The sequence below is a fragment of the Orcinus orca genome, chromosome 1 (genome assembly GCF_937001465.1).
Source record: "Orcinus orca chromosome 1, mOrcOrc1.1, whole genome shotgun sequence".
In the NCBI taxonomy this organism is placed as follows: domain Eukaryota; kingdom Metazoa; phylum Chordata; class Mammalia; order Artiodactyla; family Delphinidae; genus Orcinus; species Orcinus orca.
This window is the reverse complement of record NC_064559.1, coordinates 107451826-107469908: the sequence shown is the minus strand read 5'-3', so window position 1 is coordinate 107469908 and position 18083 is coordinate 107451826. Positions and strand designations below refer to the sequence as shown.

The following is an 18083-nucleotide window of genomic DNA, read 5'->3' as shown; positions in this document are numbered from 1 at the left end:
CATTTACTGTTTGTAGACTTTTTGATTATGGCCATTCTGACCGGTGTGAGGTGATACCTCATTGTAGTTTTGATTTGCATTTCTCTAGTGATTAGTGATGTTGAGCATTCTTTCATGTGTTTGTTGGCCATCTGTATGTCTTCTTTGGAGAAATGTCTATTTAGGTCTTCTGCCCATTTTTGGATTGGGTTGTTTGTTTTTTTGATATTGAGCTGCATGAGCTGCTTATAAATTTTGGAGATTAATCCTTTGTCAGTTGCTTCATTTGCAAATATTTTCTCCCATTCTGAGGGTTGTCTTTTCATTTTGTGTATGGTTTCCTTTGCTGTGCAAAAGCTTTTAAATTTCATCAGTTCCCATTTGTTTATTTTTGTCTTTATTTCCATTTCTCTGGGAGATAGGTCAAAAAGGATCTTGCTGTGATTTATGTCATAGAGTGTTCTGCCTATGTTTTCCTCTAAGAGTTTGATAGTGTCTGGCCTTACATTTAGGTCTTTAATCCATTTTGAGTTTATTTTTGTGTATGGTGTTAGGGAGTGTTCTCATTTCATTTTTTTTTTTTTTTTGCGGTACGCGGGCCTCTCACTGTTGTGGCCTCTCCCGTTGCGGAGCACAGGCTCTGGATGCGCAGGCTCAGCGGCCATGGCTCACGGGCCTAGCCGCTCCACGGCATGTGGGATCTTCCCAGACCAGGGCACTAACCCATGTCCCCTGCATTGGCAGGCGGACTCTCAACCACTGCGCCACCAGGGAAGCCCTCATTTCATTCTTTTACATGTAGCTGTCCAGTTTTCCCAGCACCACTTATTGAAGAGGCTGTCTTTTCTCCATTGTATATTCTTGCCTTCTTTATCAAAAATAAGGTGACCATATGTGCATGGGTTTATCTCTGGGCTTTCTTTCCTGTTCCATTGATCTATATTTAAAACAGTGATTTTTAAAATGTGTTTCAATATGTATATATTCGCACAGGAACAAAGTAGAACAGGTAATTGGGTCACATGTTTGCACTTACACAAAATGATTGTGTGAATTTAAGAAAAGTAAAACTGTCAGAAGCCACTCTATACAAGTAGTGCAGAAATGTAAAAGTACAGGTAGAGACTAGAATAAACCCTTTTATTCAGATAAGTAATAACAGACCACCCTGATTATTTGTATATGATACAAGATAAGAGGAAATGACCTTAATGAAAGAGAAAAGATGTGTTTTACATTTGGGTCAATGAAGAATAAACAAAAAGGGAAACAGCTGAAACTGGGTTACAAATCACAGCCCAGGTACTGTTGCTGTCACTGTGTGAGCTTTATCAGCAGGAGGCGGTGCCTAGTTCAACAAAGGTTGATTGGCAAATGAGTAACTCTGCCATTTGATTGAGAAAACTACCATCTGGTTGATGTACAACTCAAACAAGTAGTCTGCTTAATATTGGGGCTCTCATTACCCATAGGTGCTTTATGTACATGACCTAATTCTTATAACAACTCTGTAAGGGATTGATTGATCAAATTCACTTTACAGGGATGCAGCGGTATCTCATTTGAATCTCAAACCCACACCTACCAGGTAGGTGGGTAGAAACAGGAATTGTTTCCACTTCGCTTTTGAGGGAACTGAAGCCAACAGAAGTGATGTGACTTGCTAAATACTCTGCATCTGGAGTGCAATGCCCCTGTCCTTGCTGCAAATCCATATCTTCTATAGCTTTTACATCGTATCTTGGGATATTTACTTCGTATCTTGTTTAGGGATCTTAGAAATCAGTTACAATCTTAAGCAAATCAAATTAAATTCTACTGGCAGGATATAAGCATGGTAATTTATCAGCTGTTTCATAATGGAGACCAGAAGTTTAAACGTCACTTTGGCATTTAGTTAAGATCTGTGCTCAGTATGGGAACAATTAGCTAACAGATTACAAATAAATTCTCTGATTACTCAGGGATGGGAGAGTAACTTGTTACAAAGATCACTCTTGGAGATGAGGGTGATCTGGCTTGAACATCTGTCATCAGATTGATTGTTGGGTTGATCCTGCATGGTGGGCTGAGCTCTATTACCTTCCCCTTTCACTGCTCCTTGAGCATCCTTCCTAAGTTTGCGTGCTGGGTCTAAGGTCCCAATGAGTGGAAGACCTTTTTCTTATCGAGGGTATTCAAATTCTTGGGAACAGAACACTCTCTGAAATCTGTTTGTAAGAACCAGTGTTATGGTTCTTTGACCTGTTTCTCTGAGTAGTGACTACAAGCTAATAGAATGAAGACTAGGTGGTAACCGAAACTCTCATATCTGGCGGTGGGAGTGTGAAATGGCATGACCACTCTGGAGAACTTTTTCTTACAAAGTTAAAAATGCACCCACTCTGGTATTCAGCAATTTTACTCCTGGGCATCTTTCCAAGAGAAATGAAAACATGTTCACAAAAAGGATTGTAAAAGAACATTCTCAGCAAGTCTATTCATAATAATCCCACAAACTGGGAGCAGCTCGAATGCCCACCAACAGGTGAACGGATAAGCAGATTTGTATTATATTAATACAAAAGAGCAATGCTTGGCAGTAAAAAAAAGAATAAGCTACTCATACAAGCAACAACATAAATGTATCTCAACAGCACTTTGTTGAGTAAAAGAAGCTATCCATCCATAAACAATCATTTAATTGATTCCAATAATTTAAAGTTCTAGAACAGGCAAAACTAAGCTACAGTGATAGAAATAAGAGCAGTGATCTCTGCTGTGGGTGAGAGGGCATTGACTGGAAAGAAACAAGGACATTTTCTGTGGTGATGAAAATGTTCAATATCTTGACACTGGCAGTGGTTACACCAGTTGTGTCAAAACCCATCAAACTGTACACTTAAAACGAGTTTGTTTTATTGTGTGTAAATTATATTCTAATTTTTAAAAAAATGAAACCTAAGATTGTTTCAGCTACTGGGAGACCATAACTGTGTTCTGTTCTGTTTCCACTCCTGCCTTCTCTTCCTCTTCTTTTTTTTTATGCCTTAGGTCTTAAATCATCAAGAATCATACAGTCAATCCTTAGTAGAAATAATTGGGGGGGGGCTGGGACAATGGGGTCAGCTGTAGTCTAGTGGTTAACGTGATAGTCAACCCATGGTTCTAGGAAGTAGATTCAGCAGATTGTGGGTCTGATTTTTTTTCCTGGAGTAGAGTTAATTTATAATGTTGTGTTGGTTTCAGGTGTGCAACAAAGTGATTCAGTTATATGTATACATATACACACACACACACACACGTATATATTCTTTTTCAGATTCTTTTCCCTTATAAGTTATTACAAAATATTAAGTATAGTGCTATACAGTAGGTCCTTGTTGGTTATCTACTTTATACGTAGTAGTGTGTATATGTTAATCCCAAACTCCTAATTTATCCCTCCCCCGACTTTCCCCTTTGATAACCATAAGTTTGTTTTCTATGTCTGTGAGTCTCTTTCTGTTTTGTAAATAAGTTCATTTGTATCATTTTTTTTGACTTTACATATAAGGGATATCATGATATTTGTCTGGCTTACTTCACTTAGTATGATAATCTCAAGGTCCATCCATGTTGCTGCAAGTGGCATTATTTCATTCCTTTTTATGGCTGAGTCATATTCCATTGTATATATGTACCACATCGTCTTTATCCATTCAAAGATCAGATATTTTTGAAGCACAGCAAGTGATTGCTGCCACCTCCCAGCAAAATATAAGAACAACCAGGCAGCCCATTCAGGAACCTGAATATGCCTGTCCTGAATATGCCTTGTTCAAGGAATGAGTCCTGAGCACATGCTGAAGACTTTCAGGGAAGGAGAACCTACAAATTCAGTGTACGAACGGGGAAGGAGAAGGGCAGATTCAGGCTGCTGCTTTCAGAGGCTCTAGGGACTCCTCTTATCCATAGTGACATAGCAGGCTAGTTAGTCCATTTGGACCTGGTGCAGCTCATTCGGCAACCAAAACGTTGGGCTCTAAGGGGAGTCAGCGGTACTGTCTGTGGGCAAGGGGCTGGAGGGCTGATCAGAATCTTAGGACCAAATAAAGCTACCACCTCGTGAAGCTGGTTGTCCCAACATAACCCAGGGTGTTCACGTGGAGTTTGGCCCTAGATCTACTGAGGTCATTGCAGCTTCAGAAATGGGAACGTCAGTCAACAGTCCAGGAACCAAAGTTGTCCCGACCTTTGCATTAAATTGGCCGTGCTCTTCCGGTAAGACAGATGATGGAAAGGAGAGAGGAGGGAGACACTGGGTAGAGATGGGAAGGGATGATGCTGACTGCATTCTATACCTGCTTCTCCATCTGAGATTGCAGGTTTTAATATCAATATCTGTTCTCTAATTCTACAACAAATACTAGTCATGTGCCTACTGGGCGCCAGGCTCTGCTGGGCAGTGGGTTTCAAGAGTGGATACAACATGGTTCCTGGCCTCAAGGAACTGAAAGTCCTGCAAAAGCCACCACCATAATGGACCAGCAGGAATACAGTGGGACGTGTTTCTCACACACACACACTCACTGCCGGCTCTGCCTGACAGCACTGGGGGAGGCTTCAGGGTTGGGAAGACACAGCAACTGAATCATAAGGACAAGTCAGGAGTGATAAGATTATTCCAGGAAGAAGGAACAGCAAGTACAGGCAGAGGCATGAAAACATCGTGTTTTGGTGCAAGCAGGGGTGAAGGTCAGCCAGTGAGCTGTGAAGGCACAGACACTCCCTAGGAGTCCCTCATTAGCTGGCCCACTGGCTCTGGGTTCAGCAAGTCTGGGGCCTCAGCTGAATACCCTACCCCCGTCCATGTAGGAGCAGGACCTGTGGGCTGAATTTCAGACCCAAGGACTGGGTTTGAGGGCAGAAAATAGAGTTGAATTTATGCTGAAGGGCCAGCTGAAACAGCTGTATATTCAAGTCCCCCACTTCCTTGGTCACCCCAATCTCTTCCTCCTCTTGTCTCCTATAAGCTGCTCTCTGAAGTATGAATTAATAGTATAATAGTTAACAGTGTAGACTCTAGGGCCAGATTGCCTGCCTTTGAATCCTGGCTCTGCTGGTGGCCATCTGTGTGATCTTGGACAAGTTGCTTGTCCTCTGTGTGCCTCAGTTTCCGTATCTGTAAAACGGGGATAAAGATGATCGCTACCTCATGAGTTAATATATGCAAAGCCCTTAGAACACTGTTTGGCATATAGTAAATGTCCTCTAAATGTTATTGTTTATTGTTGAGGATAATACTGACTACCATTTATTGAGCACTTACTGCTACTGAGCACAGTGAGAGGCCCTTTACACACCTTATCACAGGGCAGCTGTAACGCACCCTGGTGTCTGAGCAAAGCCATGTCATGAATGAGGTGTCTTTAGGGAGGACATTACTGATTTCTCTCCTGTGCCAACCGTCCCTCCCCCATATATAAGCTATGTTTGATCCTGGATCAACATAAACCTTCTGAAGAATACAAATTGTCCCCAAGATGCCAGTGGCTCTCATATCAATGGGCTGTTGGATCCCACATCATCTCCCATGTGGACAGCCATGCTGGTGACCCCAGACACCCAGCAGATTCTGGGATCCTGAACTCTTGTCTGTACCCAGTGCCCGACTTTCTCCATGATCTTGGTAAGGTTCATAATCCCAGCTCTTGCTACCTAGCTCACCTCCATACCCAGAAGCTCCATCTGCTTCCAATCAGATCTGATCTATGTCGCAAACTCAGCAGCTGGAGAGAGAATTTTCCTTCTTACTTCAGACCCTATAAAACAAGGACAAACAATACAGCCCCACGACAAAAGTCATTGGCCTATAACCACACTCTCCAGCAAGCCCTTCTTCGGGTCTTGTCCCCGTCCCTCCCTGTGTCTCACTGTACAAGGGCTCCCACCGAGGGGGGCAGCCACACCGCTGGGCTCATAGCCTATAAGAGGCTCCGACGCTGCAGAAAGATGCAAACTGCCCCTCAGTTTGCCTTAGCGTCGCCCACGACTGGTTGGCTTCAGGCATCAACAATTCAAGGTTAATATTAACCTGACTGCAGCTCCAAAGGGTCAGGCACCCTGGTGGGCTTGAGCCCAGACCTCAAAGTCCCAGGTTTGTCCAACTTCTGGAATCAGCTCAAGCAGGACAGATGGCTGAATGGCACAGCAGGGACCAGGAGGGCCTGGATGCCTCCCATCATGATGAATTGCGGGGGATGCCTTTCTGCTCGCCGAACTATGTTTGCTCTCTAAGAAACTGGGCCATGACTGCTCATGAATGACCCGTCATTGCTCTTCATCCCAGTTAAGCAGGCATATTGTTCAATAGGTACCCTGTGGCCACCTAAAAAAAAAAACAAAATAAAAAAAAACCCCAACATCTCTTTACAACTTCATCTTGAAATGTGCTCCAAACCCACTGGCACTGCCCTGTCGAACCCAGTGTCAGATCCGAGGTTGGGCCCATCATGAACACATTCTCTGGAATTCGAGGGATGTTACAAAAGCACCTCAAATAGCTCTGCTTGTGCTCCTCTGTGCCCCCATGGGGATTAACTCACTTAGGCTACAGCAGTGAAGGCTGACATTAAAGAAGAGAAAATGTTCCTTAGCTCAGTGAGTTCCTTAGCTTAGCTCAAAAGGTCCCCAGGACTTCATATTAGATTCAAACTTGAGAACCTAGTTTGAACTTGATTCAAAGTATGAATCTAGGTATGAGAGCTATAGGAGAACCTCCATTGTTCTACCTACTACCAGAACCTTATAAATATTAACTCATTTACGTCTCATTAAAGTGTAGGGGATGTTGTGAGGAAACTGAGGCACGGAGAAATTAAGTAACTTGTGGATGTTGGTAAGCGGCTGCAGGTTGGCGCTCAGGCACGAGGTTCCAGCGTCTGCGTTCCTGCCCGTAACACTGTAACGTCTCCTGGAAGGAAGGGACGCTGTCCAGGATTGGAAAATGGCAATGGAAAGTCTGGATCAGAGGACAGTGAGAAGGCCAGGTGATGTGAAAGCTGACTGTGGGCATGGCCTGGAGGCTGATGGTGTGGGCCTGAAAACCACTGTGGAAAAGGAATTTCCAGATCCCAGAGTCTGGCCACTTTGCAAGGCATTTCTGGGGTAATACTGCCATCTAGTGGTAAGACGACAGGTAGCAATTGCCCTCCAAGCAAACGCAGAATGAGCCTTGAGCAGGGAAGGTATGACATCACCAGGAAAAGTTCTTTTTCACTCCAACTACAGATTCTAAAAGACGGTCAAATCCCACTGCCATGATCCTTGAAATAGCCTAGAGTTTTCACATGCCACTGAATGGTGGCTACAAGATAGATTCAAATCCCAACTCTGTGCGCCCGGAGATTACTCCTAACTCAGGAAAGCCTGTGAGATGACATTCCAAAAAGTGCTCCTCCCATCTTCTTTCCTGTAAATAATTACAGGTTTCTTCCTCCTGAGGTCCTGAAAGAAGTTCCCTGTGGGGCAAAGTCCTTGGAGGGTGATCCAAGCCCGGCTTTGTTGATGTGAACTTGTACTTTAAAAGTCATCCTCTGTCAATCATTTCAGGCGCTGGGACACGCTAGTGAGCAATTATTTGTCTATACCAAGAGAAAAACCAATAGCCACGCTCAAGAGTTGAATTGAGCTCAATAGTCTGGGCTTTCACAGTGGAGGAGGGAGGGTTCTGTCTATGCTTGTCTTCACTGAGGACCAGTGGAAAGCTAATGGGTTGAAAAGGCAGTACGCGTCCCGTGGACTGGGCGTTGCTGAGCCGTAGCTCCTTTAAAAAGTAAGGTCAGGGCTTCCCTGGTGGCGCAGTGGTTGAGAGTCCACCTGCCAATTCAGGGGACGCGGGTTCGTGCCCCGGTCCGGGAAGATCCCACATGCCGCGGAGCGGCTGGGCCCGTGAGCCATGGCCGCTGAACCTGCGCGTCCGGAGCCTGTGCTCCGCAACGGGAGAGGCCACAACAGTGAGAGGCCCGCGTACCGCAAAAAAAAAAAAAAAAAAAAAAAAAAAGTAAGGTCAGCTTGCTCTCGTGGAGTATGTTAGATGTGCTCACAGAGGGAGCTGGGCTCTGGATAAAGTCTTGTGTTCCTTTCCTCCTTGGGCACCTCAGAACACTAAGCCAATGAAAGGGCAAGTTGCCATACCAGTGACGAAAAAAAAAAAACAAAACGCAGCTCTGCTCATTACTGATGAAATCTTGGGCAAGTTAATTTTCATTTTCTCTTCTGAAAAATGGGGAAAATAATATCTACCCATATGGTTGCTGTGAAGATCAAGTGAAATAATGCATGCAACGTGTCAGGCCTATTGTCAGCACTTAATAGCCATTTGTTATTGCAGTATGAGGACGTGGCAAGGCTGGCACAGAAGCACAGAGGGGAGGACCCAGACGAATTGGACATGAATTAGTGACCTTTAGCGAACCCCACAGGACTGCCCTTAGGGAATTCTTTTTTTTCACATGTACTCTTGTGTTGGCTTCTGCCTGATTACTGAGTCATTTTTCCACTCAAAAATATTAGTGGTTCTCCCTGCCTCTCATATTCCTCTCTGGTCAGGCCTGGAGGGCTCCACACAGCGCGGTCCTCAGTCCATCCTGACTGGGTCCCCACTGCTCCTTGCTCCCGGCTCCCAGGCTGTGACCGCTCTTCACCCATCCCCTCACCACCTCCCCAGACAAGCCTTTCCTTTACAACACGGGGCTTTCGTAATTCTCCACCTGAAATCACCCACTCCCTTCCTCTAACCATCTTGGAAGAATTGGGAAAATATATGGTTTGGGAGAAAAAAAGCGAGTCTTTTATTTTGAGGTTGAATTTGGCAATGAACGTCCCTTAAATGTGAGGTAACTTGGCAAAGCTCGCCAAGTTCGTTTCATGGTTAACCTTGCTCTGGCCCACTTGCTCACTGGCTTCCAAGCCAGTGATGTTGTTCCCATTAAAGATTAACTTGTAGCCTTGAAACTTCTCTGTCCTCAGGGGGCTGTGGATCGGGAACTGCTATTCCCGCCACAGCCAGCCGTGAGCCAGGAGTGGCGTGGCGGCCCCTGGACACAGCTTTCCCCAAGTACTGGAAGAGGCTAATACCAGGTGTGTTGCTGCGTTTCTTCTGTGTGCTTGGAACTGGGGAGGGAGATGAGCTGGCAGGTGGGGCGAGAAGAAAGGCCAGAGATTTCGGGAGGCATCGGAGGTGCTCCCTGTGAGCCTGTAAGGGAGAGTCGTGGCAGAAAAGGGTAACGTGGAGGCAGGTAGTAGGACACTGAGGGACCTGGTAAAGGGTGGCTTTGCTTCAAAGACACTACAGCTAGAGAAGGCTATGTCTAGAGAAGTTAAGTCTCAGAACCACCTGGAGGAGTATTTATTGGTGTCCTCAGGAAGGAAAATAGTTCGAAAGATGTCCACTTGCAAAAGTTCTGGAAAATCTAAAAGGCACAGTTCCTGCCCTCGAGATATGCTTTGTAACTTGATCACTGCTTCCTGGCCATGGGCAGAGGAAAACAGTGACACTGGGACTGCTTCTAAAAGGCAAAGAAGTTAATGTTTCTCAAACAATCGGGCTGGTGTAGTTTCTCTGGGGAATAACCTTGCTTGGAACGAGGTACCAATTCCCTCCAATGTAGAGCCTCCCGAGACTGTGATTGAGTCAAGTTGAATCTATAGATCAATCTGGGAAGAACTTTCCCCAAACAGTGATCAAGACAGGGTGGTATTGGTAGAAAGAAAGACAGACAGATCAATGGATTGTAATAGAGAGTCTGGAAACAGGATCAAGGGAGAAATTGCTTTTTGTGATTTTCTACCTAATAACAGGAAACAAAACTCCCAAAGTATTTACTCTTAATCATTAGGCTATTCTGCATTTTACAAGATCCTTTGATTCTCACAAGATCTCTGTGAGATAGACAGCCGTATTCTAATTTTATAGATAGATGGGAATTGGAGGTTGTCTAGAATAGATGGAGCGGAACATCATTTATGGGATACCCTTTGAGAAACAATGGGAATATTCCCAAAGTCCTGGGTAACTCTCCCTAGAAAAGGAATTCTGTTATACTCTATATCATATCAACTCACAGAGAATCAGGTACTGAAATCTGTCTTCTCCTTCGACTGTAAGCTTCTTGAAAGCAGATGTTGATATCATCTAAGTTTTTAAAAATTTCTAGTGTTTAGCGTGATGCCTAGATATATTAGTGAGGTTAGGTTTGGCTATGCTGTAGTAGAGAATAAACTCTGAATTCTTGGTGGTTTAACAGGCAAGTATTTATTTGTTGCTCACGCAAAGTCAGCTGATCTCCAAGGCTACTCCTTTCCAAGTGGTGATTCAGGGATCCAGGCTGTCTTTATCCTACAGCTATGCCTCTGGTGGGTATGGCCTCCAGAATGTTGTAACAGAAGGAAAGAAAGATAGAGGGTCACATATCAGCACTTAAATTCTTGACCCAGAATGAACACATGTCACTTCCACTCATAGCCCATTGACCAGAACTAGTCATATAAACCCTGCCTACCTGTAAGCAACCAGGAAACGTCAGGGAGCACATGCTGAGCAGTGGCTGCCTCTGCCTTGCTGCCTGAGAGCATGTACTCAATAAGCCTTGTGAGATGAACTAATGAATAAATCCAATGCAGGGTTTAAATGATACCATCACGGAATTACTCAAATCTGGAAGCCACTGTCAACCTCCAGAGCCTCCCAGGAGAATGCCATCAACAAGAGAAAAATGCAAACGGTTCTACCATTTATGGATGGTCTAGTCTATATAAGGCACTGCTCTAGAAACGTTACACGGGTTACAGTGTTTAGTGCTCATGAAGGCCCTATGGGATAGGCATTAACTGTCTTCTTCCACAAATAGCTTGTTCATGGTGAGCAAGTAGCAGAGCTGAGTGTGAGCCCATGTTTGCCAAGTTACAAAGCTTATGAGACTCTGTCATCCTGACTGAATGGACTACCACAGCTACTAACGTTTCATGGAGTAACGTTAGCAGCTGAACGCAGTGGCCTTCAGAAATGCAATCTGGATAGACACCGTGGTGAGAGATGCTAGAGGAAGGCAGAGAGACGTCTGCTCCATCTCCAACCTGGTGTGGTCCATCCCCACTGCTCTGCCTTCTCATCCCTCTCCTGCTGCCTCCCAGTGGCTGCCACTCCTACACATAGCTATGCCTATGAGACCTCAAGTCAGAAGTGAAAAGAGTAGAGTTCAGAGCTCATTCTGACCCTTTGTGTAGTTTCTGACACTCTGCCCTTTCTGAGCAAATGAAGATGCAGGGCAATGATCTCCACACAGGACACCTTTCCCAGTGGCCTAGATTTTGTGGGAACTGACCAAGCTCACTTTATGCAGCTCTTCTGACCCTACAGAACAGAGACCTGAATGTATCCTAGCGAAACCACTAACAACCCGTAGTGGCCAAGTAAAGAATATCTAGAGCAAGTCAGAGGGATTCCCGGTCAGGCCCTGCCCGTCTCATCATGTGACTATAGATAATTCACTTGAACTCTCTGAGTTTTAATTTTTTCATCTATAAAATGGGACTCTCGTACCTCTACTCTGTGATCGCCCTTTATCTCACTGGGTTATTATAAGCATCAAATGGAATAAAATATGGAAGAGTGCTTTGGAGACCATTAAGATTCATTTAAACTTGCCAGGGTATTTTTTATGACCAGCTAAATGACGAAGTTTTCTTACTTTCTGATCAAGTTATGATTTTGTCAAGGGAAGGAAGCGAAGCTGCATCTGCCCAGGGCGTTTTCAATGCCAGCTCTCACCCTGCAAACCACACTTGGCTACATATATTGGCTTCTTTTCATGATGCTTAAGAGGCAAGCTTTGGTAGTCAGCATGTCTGACTAGATGTGTGATGTTGGGCAAAGTATTTTCATCTCTCTGAACGTCAGGTTTTTCATCTGAAATGGGGATAATAATATTTGTGTTTGGGGATTACACATGAATGCACATGAAACAATTTACACAGTGCATGACACATCGTGAAGCACTCCATAAATGGTTGCAATTTTACTGTCATTATTATTATTATTTAGGAGCCATCACGCTGTCTCCAAGGGTCTTTGTGTAATCAAATTATTCCACTGCTCAGTGGAAGAAGAAAATTCCCAATCTTTCCAAACACCCTATGAGCCCTTGGGTCAGTGTCTCCCAGTTTGCCCTAAACGATCGCCAACACCCCACGGAAAGCACGCCATTCACAACGCGGCTGTGCTCCCAAACTCCCAAACTCCAAACCTTGGAAGCCATTTGTTTGGAACTCAGCCCATATTTTCCCATAGAAAGAAGGCTGATAAAATAGTGGTTGGAGTCCTAGGTGACTGAAAATACCTGCTTGATTTGCCAAGTAGCAGAAAGTTGGCATATTTGCAATGAAAATGAGTGTACAGTCATGTATTGTTAGTCTTAGGCTAAAACTGAAAACTAAGAAAATTGTGTAATAAATAGTTTCTTTTGCATTCATAAACGCTGATGATGAGGAAGAGAGGCTTAATTAGAGGAAGAAAGAGTTCAGTGGCAACGGAAGTAAATGGAATCTCAAGGTGCCTCTGAGGATATTTTCAAAGGCTTTGGAGGTTCTTTACCCAAATCTAACGTGACTTCAAAACTTGTTTACTTTTTTGTTCTTAATCCAAGGGACTCTACAGCACTAATCTCATCCACGCGCCAGGGGGTTATTCTGGGTTTGCAGATGGAAAAGGGAAGGAGACAGGAGAGACTAGGGAAAGGGAAGAAGGGTGAGAAAGATTTCCTGAAAAAATCAACCAGTAGTTTGGAGAAATCAGGGAAAGAGGAAGAGGCATACATATGTAGGATGAGGGATTACCTGCTCGGCCAGCAGGGAACCCAGGTTGGGTGAGAGTCCTCCTCCAAAAGGGGAATGGCGCCCTGACAGGCAGAGAAGCTCCGCTGAAGCCATCAGGTGGCGTCACAGGGCCAGAACAGCTGGTTAAAAAGGGAGCCTCGAGGTCGGTGAAGGAAGAAAGGCTGTGAGCTCCCAGCTATTTGGTGTTAGGAACCAGCCCAAACGATGGGCTGGTTTCCTGTTCTGTACTGTATATCGCCACAAAGTGCTGAACGAGAATGCTAACGTGATCTGTCTAAAGAGAGGTCTTTGCGTTTATATGGGCAGGGGAAACACAGAATATGAGGGCCTGATGGACAACAGCCCAACCTTTCATTTCTGGTAGCTTCAAATCTGGTAGAGGGGCTTCCCTGGTGGCACAGTGGTTGGGAGTCCGCCTGCCGATGCAGGGGACGTGTGTTCGTGTCCCGGTCCGGGAAGATCCCACGTGCGGCGGAGCGGCTGGGCCCGTGAGCCATGGCCGCTGGGCCTGCGTGTCCGGAGCCTGGGCTCCGCAACGGGAGAGGCCACGACAGTGAGAGGCCCGCGTACTGCAAAAAAAAAAAAAAAAAATCTGGTAGAGATTATTCCAAAATATATAAAACTTTTAGTTTTTCCAATGAGGAGCTGAGGTCCTGAGAGAGGAGGTCACTTGCCTCTGCTCATAGAGCTAAGTGTCAGTAACCTCCCCTGAAGCAGGCTGCCTCTCAGACCCTCACAAGCACTGGTCCACTGACTACACAAGCAAGAGCTTATTCTGTTCCTCCAGCTTCAGCCCTTTTCGCCGATATTGGCTAACCAAGCAGGGTCAGAAAGAATAGAGGAGGCGTTAGAGTGATGAAATCCAGTGTAGATAAGTCTCTATCTAGAAACCTTAGGTCTATGCTGAGAAGCTAATTCCCAAATAAGGAGAATCCAATTCCAGGTTATTTTGCCAGGCTAGTCAGAGAAATTCTGAGAGTCACATACTATGTCAGAAAGACACTGAACGTGGAGACAGGAAACCCGGGTTCGTTTTTAAATTCTGCTTCAGTGTACACTTGTGCACGTCTATCCATCGCTCTAAAGTCGCTCTCAGCTCCATCAAGCACAACTGTTCTGTCTTCTCATCCTCGCCAGGCAGGATTGGCAGTCATTACGGCTTGTGGAGGTGGCACAGTGGGTCACTAATGACCTACTTAGGTCACGACAGCTCCAGAATGAACATTAATATAAATGTGCCCCCCTCACATTTAAGGAGTTTAAAAACTAGAGTAAAACAAAGACATTCCCCATAGCTACTGCAGAATTGGTTCTGAAGAACCCACATGTACTACTCTTTATAGTAGAACATGCCTACAGGTCACCAGGGGAGTTTTAATGCCTGGGAAGGAAAACAGGCTAATGAGAGTGGGTGGTGAGGCAGTGGCTGGAGAGGACAAATTATTAGTTCACAAAACAGAATAAATTGAAAACGTGGCCATCATGTCCTGGAAGGGGCCCCGAGTCCTCAGTTCAGTGTGGGAGGGCTCAGGGAAAAGGCCAGAACTGATCCTGGGCTGATAGGACCCTGGGTCCGTTCTTGCGGCATTTGACTACTCGCGCCTGTCAGGCTGACACTGGGCCCTCCATCCCCTCATTCCTGTCAGACCCACTGGGCCCTCCAGCCCCTCATTCCTATACAAATGTCACCCTTGGTTCCTCAGAGCACTCCAGTGTTAGGGACATTCCGGTCTCATCTTTACTCTGATATCTGACCTGAGGTTTCTGGGAATCCAAGCCCTTGACTTTGACCTTGCTCGGGGACTCCCTGGGGGCTCATCTGCTGCAGTCACGGGTGTTGTAGATTCCTGTCTTCCTGGTCCCAGCACTGCCTGTGGCTCCAGTAGCCCCAGGCCCCCTCCTTGCCCTGCCCCCATGCCTTCCACTACCAGGGCCTCCTCCTGCAGTAGCTTCTCCTGGGCCAATGCCACCGTTGCTATGGCGATGGCTCCAGGCTTTGCAGCCACTCTCCTTGAGACTGTCACCCACAAAGAGATTAAAGCACTTTCAGACAACCTTGAACAGGGTAATCTCTCAAACAAGGCCCCAAAGTGTAGCCTTGGCATTATCTCTACTGCTCCATTGGGAAACTTGACATAAGTTCCCAGGGCACCAGGCCAAAGGGTCCTAAAGTAGACCAACCACCTGCCCCTGAGATTCCCCCTTGAATCTCAGTGCCCTGCCCCATGATGTCCCCCCTGAGATTTCTTACAGAATGCCTAGGTGTTTTTCATACAAGCAGAAGTGTTCCTAAAGTGACATCATGAATCATATGCGCCACATGAAACTTCAAAGGAAGACAGGTTGTTATCTAGAAGAACTGCGTTTGATCAAACAGTAATACTGAAGAAAGCAAAATCTGCCTTGAAGTTCCAGCCAGCGCCCGTCTATGTCCCTCCCCCTTCCCTCACTCCAGGAAAACAATTTGAACTTCAGATCGTTAGCAACAGGTACCACTGAGTGCCCTTGCTCTTAGATTTTAGCTTCCTTATCACTGGTATACAGGTTGCACCTCATCATTTTTTACCCTAGACAAAAAGGCTAAACAGATTAAGTGAGCTAAGTTCCTGGTCAGTGAGCAAGAGATTTTCATCCTTTTCTCCCCTTTCTCTTCCTCTCTCCCAGTTGGAGTAGAAGATAAAAGAAGAAAAAATACTGGAATGGAGATCAAATAAAATGGGAATACAGAAAACACTTATACGTTAGATAACTTGCACCCTCCCTTTAATTTCTGGTGGCTTTAAAGCCTGTATGGATCAAACTGAAATACATAAAAACATATAGTGCTTAGTTTCACTCCCAAATAGGAAAAACTTTGAACCACACAGTTGTCCTTCCCTTCAGTTATAAGCTTTGTATTGGACTGCTAGTAAAAATAATGGGCTCAGGACTCTACTAGGCTTTAAATATGCTATGAAATATTAATAGATATTAATACAAATATTCATGCAACAATTATGTCGCATTTTTCTTTATGAAAAGGAAAAATGCGACATAATTGTATTTTCACCCTACAAAATTCTTTTTTTTTTTTACGCTTTGGCCACGCCACATGTGGGGTCTTAGTTCCCCGACCAGGGATCGAACCCGTGCCCCTTGAAGTGAAAGGGTGGAGTCCTGATCACTGGACCACCAGGGAAATCCCTTTTTTTTTTTAATGCTAACTTTTTTTTTTTTTGGCCTCGCCACGTGGCATGTGGGATCTTAGTTACCTGACCAGGGATTGAACCCACAGCCTCTGCATTGAAAGCATGGAGTCCTAACCACTGGACCACCAGGGAAGTCCCTACAAAATTCTTTTAAATTCAATATAACAAGTAATTTAGGTGAACCAACTACTTTGGTCTGCACCATGAAATTGAAAATGGAGAATGTTTACCTTTAGAAGCTACCAGAAGATATGATTCTGAGCCTTCCTCTGTAATAATTTACTGCCTGATCTTTCACAAGTTATCTTGCTTCCTAGGCCCCATTCTCTTCAAATGCAAAATGGAAAGACTAATACCTTCTCTGTCTACTTCACAGGGAATCGAAAAGGAAATAGTAGGTGGAAGAGGAAATAGTAGATAGAAATTGATAAAACTGTGTTTGGTATATATATAAATATGCTGGGTTAGTTATTTATTTCCAAGCAGCTTTCAGATGATATAATTCACACTATTCCAGGCAAGTAATTCTGAGAGAAGCTGTATCATTTCCCTTGGATTAGAAATAAACATTGTTGAGTTTTGTGGGGGGGTTTTGGTTTTTTTTTTTTTTTTCTTTGCAATACCCAGGCCTCTCACTGTTGTGGCCTCTCCCGTTGCGGAGCACAGGCTCCAGAAGCACAGGCTCAGCGGCCACGGCTCATGGGCCCAGGCGCTCCGCAGCATGTGGGATCTTCCCGGACCGGGGCGCGAACCCGTGTCCCTTGCATCGGCAGGCGGACTCTCAACCACTGCGCCACCAGGGAAGCCCCCATTGTTGAGTTTTTATGCTAGAAATCTGCAGAAGAACATTTCTGTGAGTGTGTGATGTTTAGGATGTGGGGATTTGTTGAGACATCGGGAGTTGAAACTTGATGGAGTATTCTCATCGCACAAGGCAGAGGGATGACACACAGGGGAATGTTAAATTCAAGTAATGAATATTTATGAACAGCAACTCAGTGTCACACACTGTCCTACTGCCTGGAGATCCGAGGTGTGCTGGGGCGGGGAGGGTCTCAGGTTCAGTGATTCACGAGGAAGACCTACAGGACACAGCAGATAGTTGAGGCTATGAGTTATTACAGTGAAAGAATGCAAAGCAAAATCAGCAAAGGGAAAATGCTCATGGGGCAAAATCTAGAGGAAACCAAGTATAAGCTCCCAAGAGTCCTCTCCCAGTAGAACTACACAGGATGCACTTAATGCCTCCAGCAATGAGTTGTGACAACACGTGTGAAATGGTGTCTACCAGGGAAGCTCGTTTCAGAGCCTGGGTGCCCAAGGTTTTTTGTTGGGGGTTGGTCATATGGACATGCTCTGCCTAACCCCTACCAAAATTCTAGACTCTCAGAGGGAAAGCAGATGTTCAGCACAGAGCACATTGTTTGTACAAATAGTTTAAACACAGAGAGACATTCTTATCAGAAGATGGTGGGAACCCTCCTGAAATCCAAGGTCCCAGACTCCAACCAAGGGCCAACCTTGTATGCAGGCCTTTTGAAGACTAGCATTCTCAGGCCTGCTAGATTAACTCATTTATGCACACAGTGGTTTCAATAACTGATTGCAATACAGTTGGATAATTACAATGATTAATTCATTCGATTAAAGTTACTGAGCCTTTGAAGGGTCAGATAGGAATGAGATAAGTTAGACATTGTTGCTGTATTTTGTCAAACTCAACTCAGCACCTCAACTGCTCCCTGCCCACCCACGGACAAGGTGTGCTGCTATAAAAAGCTCTGTGGCTGTGCTCCAAAGTCCGCCTGCCGGCCTCCTCTCAGAATCCATGGCTCATCCCGGGGGCTGTTTCTCGTCTGTCATATAACTTCTTTCTGCTTAGCCCTTTAGGTGGGTGTCTGGGACTACTTTCCTGTATGACTTAACTAGATTCTGACACAGCCATACCCCTACCAGGATTCCCAGCACCCCACATTTCATCTGGCCTCCTTGGCCCCCTTGTTCATTAGAGGAGCTGCCCCATTCGTGTTGGAAGCCCTAGTCTAGTCCCTGGGGCTTATC

General features: G+C 45.1%; 1 protein-coding gene across 2 annotated transcripts in view; it reads left to right on the top strand.

Annotated features, from left to right (window-relative positions):
• Positions 1–18083, top strand: part of HAO2 (hydroxyacid oxidase 2) — a 213384-nt gene that overhangs the window by 178741 nt on the left and 16560 nt on the right. Inside the window, exon 1 of one of the 2 annotated variants that reach the window (XM_033436679.2) lies at positions 8990–9081. The exons of the other annotated variant lie outside the window; for it this stretch is intronic. The gene's annotated coding sequence lies outside the window, so the exon portion shown is untranslated. Of the gene's footprint in view, positions 1–8989; positions 9082–18083 lie in introns of those variants that run through there. 2 annotated transcript variants of the gene reach the window in all.